Raw genomic sequence first — 20,365 nt, 5'->3', positions numbered from 1 at the left:
CCTTACGAAATTTCTGCCTCTGCAGTGGTCAGTAACAACATTCAACCTGGCTTCCATGGTTTTGTATCACCATTTTCCAATAAATGTCCTTTAAAAAAAGCCTTGAAATGCATCAAGCCCTGTGTCCCTTCTCTACATTCCTCCTTTGGGAACAGGAACTCATGAAAATGGACTTCTCAGACCATGCCCTTTAGTTATTACAACTAAGAAAATAAAATTAAGTTAAAATTTTAGTAAAATAAATTAAAATAAAAACACAATATGTGAAAATAAAATAAAGTCACGATGTGTGAAATTAGTAAAATAAAGTAAGTTGAGAGCTACCTAAGAAGGTGTCTTGCTCTTAAATTTGTAGTAAGTTGTTTAAACAAAAAGAATACTAAGACCCCCCATTTAACAGTTTTTGGGTATCTAGTCTTCTGTGAGTCCCCAGGATCAGTGTCTTTTCCTTCTAACTTCTGAAGTTCAAACACTGTTACCCTCCACATTTGGAAACCATAGTGCAGGAAGCTCATATCCAAGCCTGGGGTAATGCCTGTGGAGTATCACTTTTATCAAAGCGACTTTGGGAAACTAACTTCCTTCAATGGCTCCTGGGGAAAACAATAATTGATTCTTTGGAGTGGCTGTTATTTTAACTTGCTTCACTATTCTTATGTAGTTTCTGTGTGCACAAACATTTGGAAATGTGTATCAGGTTAACATGGCTTATTTTCACTGCAATAAAATGGCATTTAAAAAGCAGAAATCCAGAATTCTCTATTTTTTCCCTCAAAAAGCTCTCAACAATTTACAATGCTTGTTTTTGTCCTCATTTCCTAGGTATGACTGTCATAACCCCAAACTCGTTGAGGATTTCAACAACAGTGGTTTATTTCCCCATTTCAAATAATGGCTGTGGGTTACATGGGGGCTCTGCTCCGCACATTTTCTCATTTTAGGATTCAGGCTAATGGAAAGGCCCTTTTCCAGAACGTGCGATTCTTGTGGCAAAGGAGAAAGACAAAAGACCTGGCAAAACATGCTCTGGATATACATCACTTCTGGTTATAATCCTTTGGTTACAGCATCACGTGGCCAGGGCTGCCAATGGCAGAGGAACATACTGTTTCTGGGAAGACACGGAAAATGACACAGCGATGAGCAGGCGGGAACCACAGGATACTTTTCCATAGTGTCTACGCGTACAACAATTCTTTTTCTTCATTCCCTCCCATTTCTTTCTCCCCTTTCTCTTCTACCTTCTGCTTCTCTACTTCTTTTTCTTCTGACAGCAAAAACATTATAAAATCAGCTGTTTCTATGTTGCTCACATATAAGTCAGGTAAAGTACAATTTTATGAGAAAATTTTACCTGTGGACTTCTGTCATTGATTGCATTACCTTTAGCATAATGTTATTTAAATATTTACTTTATAAAACTAGTATAATTTTCTCATACTTCTATCTCTTTTACAACCTGGAAAGAGAAACAATTTTATACGTTAAATACAGAAATCAGTGAAACATTAAAATTTAACTTCAAAACATTAATTCATTGTGTCCAATGATATTTTGCATAAACTGCTTTGCCTATGTCACGTTCAATTGTGGAGAGAAGTATTACCTGGCCTAGTTCAAGGGATAGTATTTTTACTGGAATAAAGTTAAAGCAGAAAATGCCCATTCGAATTAATATGTGCAAAAGTGATGTTAATGCATCTAATTCATGTTTGTATTCTACATGCCTGCCAAGGTGTCTGGTTCATAGTGGATGTAAAGAAATTATATGTCAAACTTTATTTACCAGCTCAGGATAATCAGACCCCATATTTAACAAATGTTTAAGAAAATGATCCTTCAGCTGTTTATTTTAATGAATGCCAGGCATCCTGTCAGGCACTGAGAATATGATGGAAAGCAAAACAGATTATTTCTCAGCCTGCAATAAATAAAGAGAAAATAATGCGGTAAATACTAAGGTTTAGAATTATTTGCTGCTTAAGAATTTTTAATAGGACAATTAATCTAGCTGGAAAGATAATAAAATGATGACTGAGGTAAAATCTGAGGGAAAAAAGAGTTAGCTTTGGAGTGAGGGAAAGGGAGAGAAGGTGCTCCAGGCAGGAAACACCAACTATGAAGGCAATATGGCAGGAGGGACACAGAGCATCAAATAAAGCCGCTGTGGTAGACCATAGGGAGAAGGGGACGCATGGAGTGAAATATTGCCATAGAGATGCAATTGATGGGGTACTAAATATTAAGATTGTGAAAGGTATTATCTTAAGGAAAAGGGGAGGCCACTAATGTGTTTTAAGCAGAGAAACATGAATATATAAATAAATATAAATATATAGAAAATATATATATATAACAAAATTAAGTGGCTTCAGACTACAATTGGGTAGAAAGGTAGGCAAATCCTCCCCCATATTTTGCAAAAATAACACACACACACACACACACACAGAAATAAAGCAAAAAATAAATCTTTTCAGTGATTTGGAAATTAATAAAACCAAAGGCATAAAATAGTATGAGAAGTATTTTGTTTAAAAAAACAAAAAACAAAAAAACCAAAAAAAACTTCTGAACTTCTCACCAGAAGAGTGGGACTCTGTGATAGTCTGGCTCAAGGCTGTTTCCTACCCATCCACACCCCCACAAGACAGTAGATATGAAAGTTCTACCAAAGCATGGCAAGACATGAGGAACAATAGCTTCTGCTGCCATCAAAAGGCACTATTTCAGTTCATAGTGGTGGTGATGCCCACTCTTAATCACAGGGAAAACCAAGGGTTCTATTGGCCCAATGTGGTAATCGTTGAACCAAGTATATAGGAACATGCTTGAGGCTTTACTGAGTCTGAGAAAGAAAAGACCTACCAACCACACTTCTGACCAAATCTGAAGATGCTCACATGCACATAGAAAACTAAAAAGGGCTCAGTGGAAAGTAAAATCTAGAGTAGTTGTGATAATGATCTGAATTTTAATGAACTTTTCCACATATGCAGATATATCTCATATGCAGCACACCAAAATCTTACCGACTTGAGGTGGGTGAGCATAACTTCTGTCCAATTATTAGTTGATGACTAAAGTACGCTAACACTGGGTGTATTTTAAAAAATAAATTAAAAGAAAAACCAAGAATAATAAAAATGAACTGAGCAAAGATATCAATAACTACAAACTGAAGAGGAGACAGATTTCATAAATTTAGTCCAAGAAACTATTAAATGAAGATAAGAAAAGAAATGAAATGAAATCACAAACAAAAACCACCAACAATCCTTGTGGGGGAAAAAACCCCACAAGAAATCAGAGTTGTTACAACTACCTTATCTAAAATGTCCAGTTTCCAACAAAAAATGTTGAGATATGCAAAGAAACAAAGATGTGTGGCCTGGACCAGAAAAAAACAGTCAATACAAACTGTCACTGAGGGGATCTCAGATGTTGCACTTGGCAGACAAAGACCTAAAGGCAAATATAAATGTGTTCAAAGAACTAAAGAAAAGCATATTTCAGGATTTAAAGGAAAGCATGACAACAATAAATCAAAAATAGATATGGTAAAAAAAAAGAATTATAAATTAAAATTAAGAACTAAATTAAAATTTAAGAAAGGAAAAGTACAGTAACTGAAACTAAAAATCTGTTAGTGGGATTCAACAACAGATTGAATAACTAATTAAAAATCTCCCTCAAAGAAAAGTCCGGGCCCAGATGGTTGCACTGGAAAATTCTATTCAGATATTTAAAGAATAAATGACAATCTTTCAAGAACTCTTACAGAAGAAGGGCACGCTACCTAACTCAAAACTATGACTCAGGTGTTACCCTGATAACTAAAAGTTCACAAGAAAAGAATACTACATATTAATATTCATTATGAATATATGCACAAAAATTCCATATCAAGAGTTATCACACCAAGTCCAGCAATCTACAGAAGGATTAGATGCCACAGCCACGTGAAGCTTATTCCAGGAACACAAGGTTGGTTGAATAACCCAAAATCCATGTATATTATATACCTTATTAGTAGAATAAAGGAAAAAATCAACATGATTATCTCAATAGTTGCAGAAAGAACATTTTAAAAATTGCAACACTCATTTATGATAAAAATTCCCCTCAAAATTGGAACAGAAGAGCACTTACTCAACTTGTTACAGGGCATCTTCACAGGTAACATCAAAATTATTGTTGAAAGACAATATGTTTTTTCTAATATTTGGAATAAAGGGAAGATGTCTGGTTTGTCAATGTTACTGAACATTGTTAATTAAGGTTCTAATCAGTGTGATAAGGCAATAACAGAGAGTGAGAGGGAGAGAGACAGAGAGATTCATATTGGAGAAGGAGAAGTAAAATGTTTATATGATATTGATGCTCTGAAAAAAAATCCTAAAGAATCCATGGGGATAAGGATGGTTCCTATAAATTTCTTGCTATACACTAGCACTGAAAAACTTGAGGTAGATAAGCAAAACAGTTCTTGTTATAATAGCATCAAAAATAATAAAACTCTTAGTTATAATAGAAGATAAAATGCAAGATGCACTGAAAACTACAACACATCACTGAGAGAAATTAAAGATGATTTAAAATAAATGAAAGGGCATTTCATTTCCTGGACTGGAAGACTCAATATTTGTTAAAAGATGATTCTTTTCAGATTGATCTATAAATTCCATGCATTCTCTCCAAAAATCCCAGTAGTCTCTTCAAATGGAAATTGATAAACTTTATATGGAAATTCAGAGAACTAAGAGCAGTCATAACTCTTCTGAAAGAGAAGAAAGCTGGAGAATGTACACTATCTGATCTCAAGGCATACTATATAAAAGCACAGTAATCAAGGTAATATACTGGCACAAAGATAGGTATAGAGAATAATGAAACACAATTGTGAGTCCAAATGATGCTGAGACAATTGCAAATCTCTATGCAAAAAGAAGGAGGAGGAGGAAGAGAAGGAGGAGGAGGGGAAGAGAGAAGGAAAAAAAGGAGGAGAGAAACTTAGATCCTTAACTCACACCATATGCAAAACATTAACACAAAATTGATTGGATACCTGAATGTAAGAGCTGAAACTATAAAACTTCTAAAAGAAAATGTAGGATAATCTTTGTGACCTTAGGTTGCTCAGTGAATCCTAAGATATGACCATGGTAAGAGAAAAATTCTACAAATTGGACTTCTTCAAAACTAAAAACTTTTGTGCCTCAAATATACCAGTAAGAAAATGCACAAACTAAAAGAAAATATCTATAAGTCATATAACTGTAAAAGGTTTGTATCCACAATATATAAAGAACTCTCTCAATTTAATCATAAGTAGACCATCCACCTGATTGAAATAGGCAAAATTTTGAATGGACATTTCACTCAAGACTTCACTATTGAAAACTAGTAAGCACATGAAAATGCTCAACAATATCAGCTATTAGAGAGACACAAATTGAAACCACAGTGAGGTACCACCACACACCAACTACAATGACTATCACCAAAAAGAGAGACAATACCAAGATTTGAACAGGATGCGGAAGAACTGAATCTTTTGTACATTGCTGCTTAGAATGTAAAATGATGCAACCCTTTGTAAAACCAGTTGGCAATTTCTTAAGTAGTTACCATTTCCATAAGATCCAGCTATTCCACACCTAATAATCTTCCCCGAAGAAAAGAAAACCTATGCTCCCAAAACAATGTGTACACAAATGTTCATAGCAACATTATTCATAATAGCCAAAATTTGGAAACAATCCAAATTTCCACCATCTGGTATATGGATAGACAAAATGTGGTAGTATCCCTATAAAGTAATGCTATTTATCAATAAAAAGGAATGAACTACTGATACATACTATAATATGGTAGAAACTTAAACTATTATGCGAAGTGGAAGAAGCCAAACACAAAAGACTGCATATCGTATAACTGAATTTGGTGAAATGCCCAGAAAATGCAAATTTGTAATGATGCATAGCAGATCAGCCATTGTCTCACATTGTTAGTGAGAGTCAGGACTAAACATACACAGGTACAAGAGAGATTGGGGGTTTATAGAAATATTCTAAATTGTGGTGATTGCAAAATACTCTATGAATTTACTAACAATTGTTGAATTACACAATTACAGTGGAGAACTTTTATCATATGGAAATTGTAACTTTATGAAGCTATTGAAAAATGAGTGACTACAGGGAAGAGAACTGTTTGGTGGGTGGTGGATAAAAGATTAACTACAGAGGATTAGCTAGGAATATATTGCACAAATCCAGGTGAGATTAAATTGAAAGCACCATGTATATACATTGGTGTGCAGAGGTAGAGATAGAAGTGACCTTAGAGAGCTTTGTCTTCCCACACCACTGGATTTTAAATTAAAGCTCAATACGAGTAAGAGAGTTTTCTATTTTCAAATAGCTAGTTACTGGAAGAACTAAAACTAGATCCTAGGTCTGTTGAAATATCCAGTGTGCATTGTATAATTCATTTACTCAAAAACTGTTAAAAACTCAGCTGAAATTGTTAAAAGCAAAGTTTTCTCTTTCAAAACATTATTGCTCTTTAGAATTGGCACAAAAAAGCAAATGCTTTTGTATGAACTCTGTTAGAATGGGCTCTGAGTACATATTGAGAAAGAAAATAAAACCAGCTAAAGGTGTTTTTTTGGAACTTTAAGAAACTTGAATGCATTTTTTTTTCCAAAGGAAACATAATGAATACCAATTTGTCTAAAAAAAAAGAAAACCTATTAACAGTGGAAAGTATTCAGAATGCAAGTAATTTCCTTGAAATAATAGGCAAGATGTAAGCCTGATCATGTTTGTTCCACCTGGCAAATTAGGAAGGGAGTTTGGTGGGTGGGGGTGGGGAACAGCGATGACACATCAATGATATCAGTCAACTCAGTAACAATTTTGGCACTCAGTTTAATTTATTAGTTTTATAATGACGATTAAATCCATTTGAGGTCAAAGAAAGAGTGAGGATTCCAAAAGCCACAATTCTCTTAGGAATAAGATAAGCAAATTTTAGTTTATTTGCCCTGAATTACTGAATTGTATTTCTAGAGGGAAAAGAGTGATCTATGTTCAACATCTCTGAAATTTCAAGGTGACAAGCTGAGCCTGTGAAACACTAGATGCCTGGAAAATCAATCCAAGGATTTCTTTTTTCCAGTGAAGCAGATGATATTTTAATAATTAACCTACCATCAAGTGACACCTACTATAATAAAAATACCTTTCTTACAATGAATACTAGAGTTTAATATACAGTGCTATTCTTATTCTATAAGCACCTACTTTGGTGAGGGTAAGTCTAGAGATTGTTAATGCTATGCTGGCTGACTGAGAGGCTTTGCATAGATTCAGATCTTCATCATAAATGTTCTTTTATCATGGTGATCATAATCCGAGTTCTCTAGATTATAGTAAACATTCCACAGGATGGAAAGATTTGAAAGCGAATCCTGGTAACATCACTAATTATCTTTGGAAGCTTAGGGAAATTGTTTTAAATCTTTGAGCCTTAGTATCTCCTACTATAAAATGGGGGCAATTAGATTTATCATCTTTATCTCAAAATACCTGTATTTGATAGTTTGGTCTAGGCTATGTTATGGTAAATTAAAACAAAATAAAATAAAATAGCCCTAGCATGTCTATGTCTGTGATTTATTTCCCACTCATATAAAGTTCAATCTAAATTGCTGGAACTATTCTACCTTGTAGCTATATTATCTGGAATATGTAGTCTCCAAGGTCACAGTAGCAGGGAATGAGAGAGAGGTGAAGGAAGCACACTACTTCTTAATTGCCTCAGTCTGGAGGTGATGCACACCATTGTCCCTCACATTTCATTTGCCAGTAGTAATCACATGGTCCCAACAAATTGCAGTGGAAGCTGGAGATGTGGGAGGCTGCTTGATGAACACTGTTATTGCTCACCATCGTTGATGACTCTAATAATAATAATAATAATAATAATAATAATAATAACAAATAGCTAACATTTACTGACCATTTACCATGGGCATGATGGTGTGTTAAGTGCCGAATAGCCATTATTTAATGGAATCTATTCTACAGTCCTCTCTGAAAAGTACTATTATGCTTCCATGAGAAACCGGAGGTTTAATCGCTTTGTGTTTTTGCCCAAGTTTACATAGTTAATAAGCATTGAAGCTGGTAGTCAGATTCAGATATGTCTGGTTCCAAAGTTTTCCCTGTAAACCACTATGCTATATATTACAGAGATCCATGAGGCAAATGTAATTCTCATAATGCCAAATGGAGTGTCATTGTTGTTTTAACTTTCCCACGGATGGTCCTTTGACCACTATGTAGGATCTAAATTCAACAGTGGTGGATTCAGGTTCAATGAATTATCATGGGGGTTAGGGGTGAGTGATTTCTCATATAAAACTGTTGCTGGCATTGCCAGCACGCCCACCCCAATTGTCATTGACACATTACCCTCTCTTGTCTCAATACTCACTCTAGGCCCGAAGCAGATCCTGGCAAATTCAACTCTATTCCCATTGTGGGAAATGGATTACATCAGGCCTTGCAAGCTACGGTGGTTGGTGCCTTGGAAAGCAAGGACTATAACGACATGTGGCATGTTGAAATCAGAAAAGAAGGAAGGAGAAAAAAGGGGCTACAAAAAGTGGGAGAGGAGGGGCACCTGGGTGGCTCAGTCAGTTAAGGGTCCGACTTTGGCTCAGGTCATGAACTCACAGCTTGTGAGTTCTAGCCTGTGTCAAGCTCTGTGCTGACAGTTCAGAGCCTGGGACCTGCTTCAGGTAGTATGTCTCTCTCTCTCTCTCAGCCCCTCCCCCGCTCATGCTCTTTCTCTCTCTCAAAAATAGATAAGCATTAAAAACATTTAGAAAAGAAGTGGGACAGGTGATAAAATCAAGTGATAAAATCAAATTTATCACTCATCTCCAAACTTCATCTTTGCTAGGCCATAAACTAAGTATCATTTTTCAGCACATAGAGGGAACCAGGTGGAATAGTGATTAAATCTTCGCAAGACCCCTTCTTCTGAAGTATGTTGGTGCTATAGCCTTTAATCTTGTCCCTAGAAAACAAGTAGAATTATAAGAGCTGATAACAGTTTTTCTTTGAGGAATGTTTTCAAAGACTAACAATTTTTAAGTGAACGTGTTTTTATATCTGTTTTTGAAGTTAAATATTGTTGATATTGCTTATGTTAATTGAAATAAACTGCTGTCAATTGGTGTTTTACTATTATGTTTTGTCCTTTATGAAAATATAAATACTTAATGAAAACATTTTAATACCACAATTGCAAGCCAAAGTGACAGACCAACAGGTGTTATCCTGTTGATATAGTACTTTTCAAATACAACTAGATACTATTTTAATTTCTTGATTAAAATCAGATTGGAAAATGATGTCTGCCATTTCCACCTTTCTGAATAAATACTGGCTTCTGTGTCATTTTTCTTTTACCACATAACAACTCACATTTACACCACTAAAATGGCATCTATCTACAGAGATTACAAAATAATGTCATATGCTTTAACAATGGTATTTAATGAACATGCTGCTGCACTGAGAATGTTATAATAGAGAAAGCATACTTGCTATGATACTAAACGATCTGTAATCCAGAAAGGTAAGCTATAAATGAATAAAATATTCCTTGTTATTATTTAATGTAACTCATCCTTCCAGGCATTCTATGCACAATGCCCTTTACATAAATGGAAAGAAGAAGATGATAAAGCAATATCAATTTACATAAATGCTAGCCCATTAATAACTTTGCAGATCAGGTTGAGGTCAAGTATTCAATTAAGTTCCAATATAATGATGGTTCTTTCTGCTAGAAATCTGATTCTCACCTATCCTGAAAATCAAATGATCCAATCTTGGGAATTAGTGGTGTCACAAGCAATTAGATTAACATGTTTGTATTCTGCAGTAAAAACATTGGAAGAAAAAATGCTTTTGAAAAACATTAAAATTATATCAAATTTGATTGAATTGCAGAACCAATTCCTGAAATGTTGTTCCTAACTGACAATTCATTCTAAAAGCTTTATATTATAGAAGATATTTATAGTTAGATGAATATATGTTTACTATTGCCTAGCAGTGAGTTTTTTGTTTGTCCTTCTTCCTTTTTGATTTTTTTGTAAACAAAATGTATTTCTTTCCCTAGGCTCTGGTTGTAAATTAGCATTTGAATTCAAATGACAGCATGTTCCTTTTCTTTTCCTGTACAATTCTTGTCACAAATGTGCTGTTTTTAATGGCAAATCAACTAATTAAAGACAGTGTGGTGAGGAAAATGAATGGAGTTAATTGAATTAGTATTAAAACACTTAGTAATTAATCACTTCTTGCACTGCAATTATTCAGAGCTTAAAATCGTTGGCAAAGCTTATTCTTATCCATATGTTTTCTCAGTATTACTAGCATTTAAAGAAAAACACATTCTAGGCATATCCTAAATATGCAAAAGTGTGCAAAGGAATCATGACTTCATTTAAGATTTGTGTAAATCTAACAGAATTCATAATGTTACTAGCTCTTCCTTAAGATCCTATATTTAAGTGTTAACTTTCCTGTGGAAAGTTAATAGATACTGAAAGAGGACTCTGGGACAAAATATTAGTGCAAGTACTTGCCTTGAGTCATTACTTTCCCTTGCAACTTGTGGGCTGCTTGCTGAACACCAGCTGCTCTTCACTCTTAGCATCTCTGACTTCTAGGAAGATTTGGACCTTCAGGTCCCAGGTATTTGAATGACTTTTCTCTTTACTCACCCTGCTTGCCTGAAAAATCAACTAGTTCACATCTTGTGAACCTTCCCTCTAATTTGTGAGTCAGCCTAGCGAAAGCTTTCTAGTCTCTAATGGGTACAGCTCTCCTTTGGAAATACAGAAGTTAATGGACATAAGACATATATGGTATTGACAAATTGGATAATTGCGAATGGAAGACTGGCATGGACAGTTGTTTATTTAAATCACTTTCAATTCTGTTGCAGGAAAGTTTAAAATTTGGGCGTACATATCAACGAAATATGTAACATGATTTCTGTACACATTTGTGATGACATTTTTCATTCGTTCACTCACTCACTCATTCATTCAGTTAATAGTTCTATACTGGTGGGACCCAACCCTCAAGCCTAACTGAGCATCTGAAACCTCTCTTGGCTATTTTAAAATAGACATGTCCATACCTTGGAAGATTCTTCATTAGTAGGCCCACAGTAAGTCCAGACAACCATATTAATATGGCTATATAAAAGATGAAAGAATGAAAAATGCCAGAACTAAGAACCATTATTCCAGATGTTCTTCTAGGCACTGGGAATATGAAGACCAATAAAAATGGTCCCTGTAAGATCTTACAGTCTAGAACAGTTATGAACCACTGAGTGAAATAATGATCCCTCTTACACATGGCACTGAGACTGAACAATTAACCACAGGAATATATCCAGTGGTTGAGGAAGTTTCTCCCAGAATCATCTTTATTTCTAAACTTCTGAGTTTAAAATGTAATCCAAGTACATTTGTTTTATTGTGTACACAAGAATACTGGGACTGATTAGAGGTAATAGCAAGAAAAATGCTTTCTCAATTATACTCGTAGATACTTAGAATTAATATTCAAAGCCACATTTCTAAAATTTATTAGACTATGGCATATGGATGCCAGGCCCAGGTTTTATTCACCATTTTATTGTGATACCAAAACAGTAAGAGACACAGAAAACACCCAATAAATAATTGTTGAATTAATGACTGAATGAATAATGCATCTGCAAAATGATGATTACATTGGTTATCGCTTTGCTTTGACTAAATTAATTTTGCTAATGCTCCCCCATTCTTTTAGTGAAAGTCAAGGAAACCTTTCAGTATTATAAAAGTGGTTTTCTGAATTGCTTCCCCAAATCATGACAGTCATAATGGCTAACAGAAATAATTTTCTCACCTGCTGAGCAAAGTACCTCACCTCTTTAACAATCTGTGCAAAGTCAAATGCTATTGCTGCCAAGATGAGATTTTGAATTCCACAAATCTTGGATCCTTCTTTCTAGAATATATCCAAAACAAGGTTCACAAAACCAAGCAAAACGCTGTCAAGGCAATTACCCTGCTGCTTTCCAATCCCTGACTGTTTTAGAACGCAAATAGCATTGGGAACCAAATCCCATCAAGAATTAATTATGGAATTAGGTGAAAATGACAAGGATGATAGAGAATTTGAGCCAATTTGGAGAATTAACTGAAGAATTAAAACTACAGTAATGTGGCAATTGAGAGGATTTATTGTACTCACAGTATAGCTTTTGCCATGATTTGAGCACATGAGTAAACAGTGAAATGTCTGACACTCTAATTATCAGTCCTCAGACAGAAAGGTGAGCGAATGACCTATCAGGATCAACTCCCAAGAAAAATAATACCCCATGCTCATCTAATGTTGTTTGTACAATGCTGTTATAATCTGAGCTCTGCTCTAAGCATCTTGTGAATGTTGATTTCTTCCCCACCACCTTGTGAGGTAAGTCCAGCTATTAATTCCTATTGTTTTTATGGATGAGTGACAGATCAGGAAAGTGTCAGAACCAGGATTTGAACCCAAGCTTTCTGGCTCCAATGCCTATGATTTTAACCACTGTGCTAAAAAAGGAGAGTTTCAAAACACCCTATTTAGAAGTTCCTACTCTTGGCTGTTCAGAGATGATAAATCAAATGTTTTATATATCATCCAGCTTTCAGAAAATTTTGTCATGTTTTCAAACTCCTCTGCCTTCTATTATGACACTGGTTCTCCATTACTGAAAAGCCAGCCTAATCAGCCTTCATTTTTCCCTCCAGAATATAGTAGCATTATTAGATCTACTGTTAATAAGGACCCACTTAAGGCTGAGATATTTGAGGCACGAATGTGCACAATAGGCTCTCGAATAAACTGCTGAGATTCCATGACTCTGTATAAACACTTAGCAGTTTCGGTGATGATGTCTTTGACAGTGTGTTAATGGTGGGAATTCTTTTCAACTGATGGCATAAATATATTTGGAAAATATCCCTGTGTTATGGGATGTCAGCTTAGAGAAAGAACCACTAAATGAAAGCAGGAGCTTAATGGATCAGGTTGTGACTTCTGAAAAAAAAGAAGTAAAGAATTTAACAGAAGACTAAATTCTACTTGTGTGATTATCTCAGCTCTCTTTGAATAGCAAAATTTCAACTGCATCCAGGTAGTCAGTCACAAAACCCAGTAAGAATCTTTATCTTCTTCTCAAGCCTTCTTAGACAGGCTGCTTGTCCTAAAGAACTGAAAAATCTCTCCTCTTTCCTCTTTGGATTAACCAAAAGGATAGAACATGTAGGTTTATAAACTTGGCATGAGGTCTTAAAATTTGAACTTTGATCATTCTGGTCTTCATTCCGATCATGGCCTTGGTTGTCTTCTACAGGTAAGGTGTGCCGTGTATGACTCACAGGAATTCTTTCCCTCTCGACTAACTAGGCTGCAAGCTCTTGAAAATGTGACATGACTCTGGCATCTCCCAGATGCAGTCGATAATAACCTTCACCTGCAGGCTTAGTCTGGCCAAATTCCTGAGGACTTGTGAACCTCTGATCAGCAGCAGGTTTGGCATTCAGATCTTACCTTCTTATGTTTCTTCCTTTGGCTGGATTTGTACCTTCGTGGTTTAGTTTCTGGGTTGAGTGCTCCACTGCCCCTCTGAAATGGAAATCTTTCTTGAGCCCTAGATGGCTTGCCCCTTTGCCACCTTGATTTCCTGGTTTTGCGACTCCTGGTCACTGGAATCTATGTGTGAATAGTTTAAGCTTAAAGACCATAAACACCTTAGCTCTGCCGTTTCTAGCCTTTTATCTTATTTATGTATCATGGAATGCTTGGCCACTGAAGGCAAGGCAATCCATTTGTAAATCAAGGGTGTGGCTCCATGTTTAATGTTTGGTTGTGAACAGCTTTCCTGCTCTTGCCCACTGTCCCCTTCTACCCTACATCTTGGTGAACTATAAGAAAGCCTACTTTCTCTCTCCTTTGGGGTCAGTTTGAAGATCAAAACTTGCTCTCCTAGAAACTCTCATTATGTAAGAAACCTTTCACAATTCCTATCTATCTATATCTCTCTACATCTGTCTCCTCTGCCTGCATCTCAATTTCTCTGCCCTAATTTATGTCTCTGAAATCTCAAAACTGAATTAGTGTACCAACTTCCTAGCTAATCTCTCTGCTTTCCTTGACTACTTAGAGCATGCCGGGACCAAGGTCCCATAAATACAAACCCAACATGACACTCCTATTGAAAATTCTCCAATCACTCCACATTTTCTAAATATGGCCTCCTAGGCATTTCAAGGTTTGGACCTACTCATGCAGACTTACTGCCTGCTAACTTCCTCTTCACCTTTCATACTCCAGCAGCAATGAAATGCTTATATTTTGTCTATACCTCACCGTCTTTCCAACATAGCACACTGCTTTTTCTTATGTGTATCTCCTAGCTAATCCTTTCCTATGCATGGACCTTTTCCTACCCCTGTCTCCACAACCTGCCTGGAAAAATTCTACTCCCACTTATCATTTAAGACTCAGATTGGAGGTCACTCTCATATCTCTGCTGTGACCCCGCTAGGCTGGGCTATGTGTTTCTCTTCTGTATGCATTTCACTTATTAGATTCTGTACCATGTTTTGTGCCTACCTTTACCATTAGACTGTGATGTCCTTTAGGGCACAGGCTATGTCTCATAAATCGCTGTAACTCCAGCACCTAGCAAAGTTCCTGACACATGGCTAATAAACTTTTATTGCACAGGGAGTCTTCAGGCTGTAAAATGATTCACAGGAGAATTAATGGAGAAGTAACATGGTCCGAACACTCCTCTGGGAATCAGTGCTCTGTGTCATGCTGGCGAGGTCCCTTAACCTTTCTGTGCCTCCATTCTCTGAGCTGAGAAGAGACCACCTATATTTTAAAGTTCTTTCCAGCTCCATATTTCTATGAAATACAGACTCTTCATGCTGCATTTACGTTTTTGACTATAGAAATTTAACAACTCTCTTGAGATACATGGCAGACACTACACACAGAGTTAAGAAGCTATTGTGAACTAAGTCATTTACACATGTAAGTTCCCCAGGAAATAATGTAAGTGAATGTACATTGAATAAACAAATACATTTGTGTAACTTTTTATAATCTTTAACTTTATATAATCATTTATGTATATATAAATATATAATTTTCTCGTCATTACAACTTGCTTCTGCAAACTTGGCCACTCTTTCCTTGACACTGGATTTAGAAGCTGCTTTCTTCTGTGCTGCTTCATGCTCTTTAAGGTCCAACCCAAACATTGTGCCATTTCACCTTGAAGAAATCAGCATCATATCTCTTCCTCCTCCTCATCTCTGTCCGGGAACTGCATAGGATCTTCCTTGATCTTCTCTGTCTTGTCAATGTTAGCAACGGATGAAGGTTGACAACCTTTTGCTTTTCCCAGTTGCTCTTCCATTTCTTCCTCATCTACTTTCGATTCTTCCTCTTTGTCCCTAATACCACTAGCCAGTCTGTACTTTGAGCCTTCTAGTCCTTTACCCCCTTTCTGAATGATGGACATTTTCTCAATGAAGTGAGCTCTACATTCTTCCACTTCGTCACTGGTGAGGGAGGAAGTTGTTGGCACAACTACTTTGTTATCTTAACTAACAATTCTTTGGTGTTTTTTTTTTTTCCTGCATTTTGTGAAGAAATCTTACCTGTGGTGCCACAGCAAGACCAAGAGACAAGCCATATTCAGGTATAGATAACTTTTCCACATCAAATACTTCTTTATTCTTCATCAGATATGCAGAATGTATGTGGGGGACAAAACATCTTCGAGCCTTCTCTGTTATTTTTCTAAAAATTTTTTTTTAATGTTTATTTTTTTTGAGAGAGATTGACATAGCGTGAGCATAGGAGGGGCAGAGAGAGAGAGGAAGACACAGAATCTGAAGCAGGCCCCAGGCTCTGAGCTGTCAGCACAGAGCCTGACACGGGGCTCGAACCCACGAACCATGAGATCATGACCTGAGCCGAAGTCAGACACTTAACCGACTGAGCCACCCAGGCGCCCCATTTGAAACTTCTCTTTTAAATCTTTATCTTTTTCTAAAAACAATTCCAAATTTATTTTTCCTAAACATCTATAAGTTTATCTGGATTGGTTTTGATTTCCTTTACAGGCACTTTCTTCTTGAGAAGCTGCTGAACCATTCCCTTTTTCTTCTGAGAGAAGCAAAACTAATAAAGCTTTGTCATCCTTTCTGTATCTGGCCATTCTACCTTCTCTGTGGATGTGTGTTGGCATTCTTTGGACAATCAAACTGAAGAAGCCAGCTCACAGCCAGGAAGTCTAGACCTTGGCTGCAATAACAGTAGCAAAGAGCACTGCAATTCTCGTGCAGACAGATTCATTATAAACTTCCATTCTGCTCATCGGCTGCTGTCAAACATGGAGGGCAAGAATAGAGGGGCCAGGATGTAGCTGGCAAGACAGTCGATACACACACAGAATCTCTTACAGCTGAAGAAAGATACAATACTTTTCCTCTTTAGGTGGCTTCTCAAAGTGGAACATAGCACATTTATTTTATTATGTTTTGTTTTATTTTACTGTACCTCACAAACTATGTCATTCTGTTTCAAAGTGACCCTGGGGCTGCATTTTTCTTTTTCTTTTTTTTCTTTAATTTTTTAAAGGTTTATTTACTTTTGAAGGAGAGAGAGACAGAGCCCGGGCCGGGGAGGGGCAGGGAGAAGGAAACACATAATCCAAAGCAGGCTCCAGGCTCTGAGCTGTCAGCACAGAGCCCAATGTGGGCTCGAACTCATGATCCGCGAACTGAAGTTGATGCTTAACTGACTGAGCCACCCAGACACCCTGTATTTTTCTTTTTCATACACCCACATACACATATGTGAGTTTTAGTCAACAGAGTGAAAAACCCACACAAACATCTGTGAATGTGTGTGTGTGTGTGTGTGTGTGTGTGTGTGTGTGTGGTGGAGAGAGTACATATAGTTCTGATAACCTATGTACTAAAACCAAAGCATTATTTATTTTTAAAAAGTTTTTTTTTTCTAGAATTTACTGAGTGTCAAGACTTTCATCATATTCAGTGGGCAGTCTAATCATTAGTAACAACTATATCAAAATTATCAATGAAGTTGTATTTTTCCATACCACTAAATACTTATTTCTTCAGCATCTGGGGAACTTTCTAACTCATTTCTCTATGTTTCTGGCAGAATATAAGTTCTGGAAATTCACCATTTTACTTAAAATTCTGGCCCTGCATTTCCTACTTCTGTGGCAAGATATTTGACTTTCCTGTAACTTAGATTCCTTTTCTATAAAATGGAGATTAATATTAGAGAAACTACACATAAATCAGGGTAGGTATACCACATGAATTACTACATGCAACATGAAACAAAAATATAAAAAATTAAACAAATTAGAATTGCCTATCATACATAGTATACTCAAAATATTATTTAAGTAGACTCTTGCTAAATATATGGGGGATAACATGAAGGTGATAAGCATCTAGACAATAAGAATCAAGGAGATAAGCCGTATAAACAAAAAGTCTAATAAGAGGAAAAATAATGCCCTTATGGAGAGGTGAAATGTATTATAAGGATTCAAAGTTGAGATATATCACTGACATTGAAATTTTTCTAAAAATGCATTATTGCTTAGCCAAACAAACTTACTACATTATATATTGTGCCGCATGCTGGAAATAGAATGGGAACAAAACATCTAGTTCATTTCCTTGTGGTACTTAGAGAAGATATACACTGAATAATTTTTTTGCATTTATGAAATTTAGAATGATAAAGTCTTATATCCTATATAAACACATAAAATATAAATCCAATTTAATCTGTGCGGAAGACAGGGAAGATATTGTGGAGGAAGTAACTTTTTTGGCTGAAACCTGGAAGTAAATCGCTACTGAGTGCAGTAAGAGGTGGGTAGGAGGAGTAATGGAAGAAAAAAAAAGTTCATTAAAATCAATAAGATTAGTAAAAAGTAACTCCTAAAAAGCCAAAACCAAAAAACAAACCTGACCCGATATCAAAAGTCTTTCCATGCTTTTGGGGATCATCCTTACCACTGTATCAGAAAATTATCATAGGGATGCCGGGGTAGCTCAGTCAGTTAAGCATCCAACTTTGGCTCAGGTCATGGTCTCAATGTTTGTGGGTTCGAGCTCCACCTTGGGCTCTGTGCTGACAGCTCAGATCCTGGAGCCTGCTTCAGATTCTGTGTCTCCCACTCTCTCTGCCCTTCCCCTGCTTGAGTTCTCTCTCTCAAAAAAATAAATAAAAACATTAAAAAATTAAAAATAAAAATAGAAAATATATAAAATAAAATATATTTTATATATATAAAATATAAAAATAGAAAATTATCATGAATAGCTAAAGCAATAAAACTTTATACAATGATAACAACATAAATATTCATATCAAAATTTTAAAATAATTATCCTACACAGTGTCTCATTTAAATTGGACAGTTACTAGATGACTTCCATATGAATGTTTTCATTTTACTAAAAAGCTGAATGGCGTGTAAAGCTGAATGGTGTGTGCAAAGTCACACAGCTGATATTTTCAGAAGTCATGTGATCAAACTCTAGATACTGAAGGGTATGCATTACAGAGAGACCTGGCCTCTTTGTACTGATCAGGGCTCAATCTGTAAAGTGAATGGTGGGATAAGCTGCTCATTCAACAAATACCTGATATTTACCTATCAAGCACCAGGCACTGGCTTAGGTTAGGGATAAAGTAGTGAACAATATAAGATACAGTCCTGTCTTTGTGGAATTTATCTTCTAGAGGTGAGAGGCAGAAATTATACAGGATTCATGGACAAAATATGTAGTATGTTGGTGGTAGTGAGGACTCAGAACAAAAATAAAACAAGAAAAAGGGATAAGGAACATCAAGAGAAATCTTAGAGGGGTTATAGAAAGCCTCACTGGAATGGTAACATTTGATTAAAGCCCTGTGGGAGAGGAGGGATAGAGTCCCGCTGAGATCTCAGAGATGGGTTTTCCAAGTAAAGACAATGAATGTGCAAAGACCGTAGGCAGGAGGTGTCTGAGGCCAGGTATGTGTTTGTGGAACAAGGAAATCAGTGTGTTTAGAAGAGAAGGAACACCGGGAGAGTAGCAAAAAGAGTAACAAAGGGCCAAAATTCACAAGAATTCTTAGGGCATTGCAAAGATTTTGGCTATTTGACTGAGGGAGACAGGCAGTCATTGCAGGGTTCAGAGCAAAAGGATGGTATCTGGTTTCCATTAAATAAAAATCACCTCATCTGTTGTATTGCCACGAGACTCTGTTGACAGAAAATGTAGAAAAGTCAGTTAGAAGGCCATTGGAATAATCAATGACAGTGGATATGGTCAGTGAATAGGAGATGGTGGAACAGGATCAAATTCTGGATATCTTTTTAAGATTAAGATGACAGGATTTGACTTAGGACCAGATGTGGGGTATGCAAGGAAGAGAGGCGTCAATGAAAAGCACAGTATAAAATGTAATAGGTCATATTTCACCCTCATTCACTTGCCAGCTAGGCTTGTGAGTATGTGCTGATGTTGTTTGCCTTGTTTTTATCATTTTTATCTCTTTGTTGTTTTTGTAGGAGTGGCCCGAGAAAGAATAGAGAGTAAGAAGGGTGAGGGAAATTAATGTTACTGGGGGTAAGTTCAAAGAGACTGTAAGAACTATATTCCCAGGAAACTTGCAATAAAAATATCATTACAGTAAGCAGGGCCCCATTGCTTATTCTGTTTTTCACCTAAAAAACAGTTACTGTCCCATAGGCAGAAATTACAGGAAATGGCAGAATTGGGTTAGATGTTCTATGGAATTTGGTTGATTATAACAAAATCAACAGTAATTATGCAGACAGCATCCTTTAACAGATACTAACAGCTGATTCATGCAAATCATTTGGAATGTTTTTATTCTCAATAATATTTCACCTGGAATAAAAATGAAGTATTGTGCTTACACATGGAAAGCCATGCTTATCAGTCTGCATTTTTCCCAAACCTGGAAGTTGAACTGCTTTGAGAGAAAACACCTTGAAGTGAGTACTTGGAAAGTGTACTTAAGGAGTAGCGAGACAGATATTAGTGCTGAACAATGACAAGTACGACATAGGTGCTAGACTTCACACTGAGGGGTCACCGCACACATTATTTCACAATGGCTGCCTCAGTAGATGAGCTGACATA

At 36.3% G+C, this 20,365-nt stretch overlaps 1 pseudogene; it reads right to left on the bottom strand.

Annotated features, from left to right (window-relative positions):
- The window catches only part of LOC131508094 (probable ATP-dependent RNA helicase DDX10), a 120,386-nt pseudogene that overhangs the window by 71,384 nt on the left and 28,637 nt on the right, over positions 1-20,365 (bottom strand).

This window comes from Neofelis nebulosa, chromosome 3, assembly GCF_028018385.1.
Source record: "Neofelis nebulosa isolate mNeoNeb1 chromosome 3, mNeoNeb1.pri, whole genome shotgun sequence".
In the NCBI taxonomy this organism is placed as follows: domain Eukaryota; kingdom Metazoa; phylum Chordata; class Mammalia; order Carnivora; family Felidae; genus Neofelis; species Neofelis nebulosa.
This window is presented reverse-complemented; position numbering and strand designations above follow the sequence as displayed.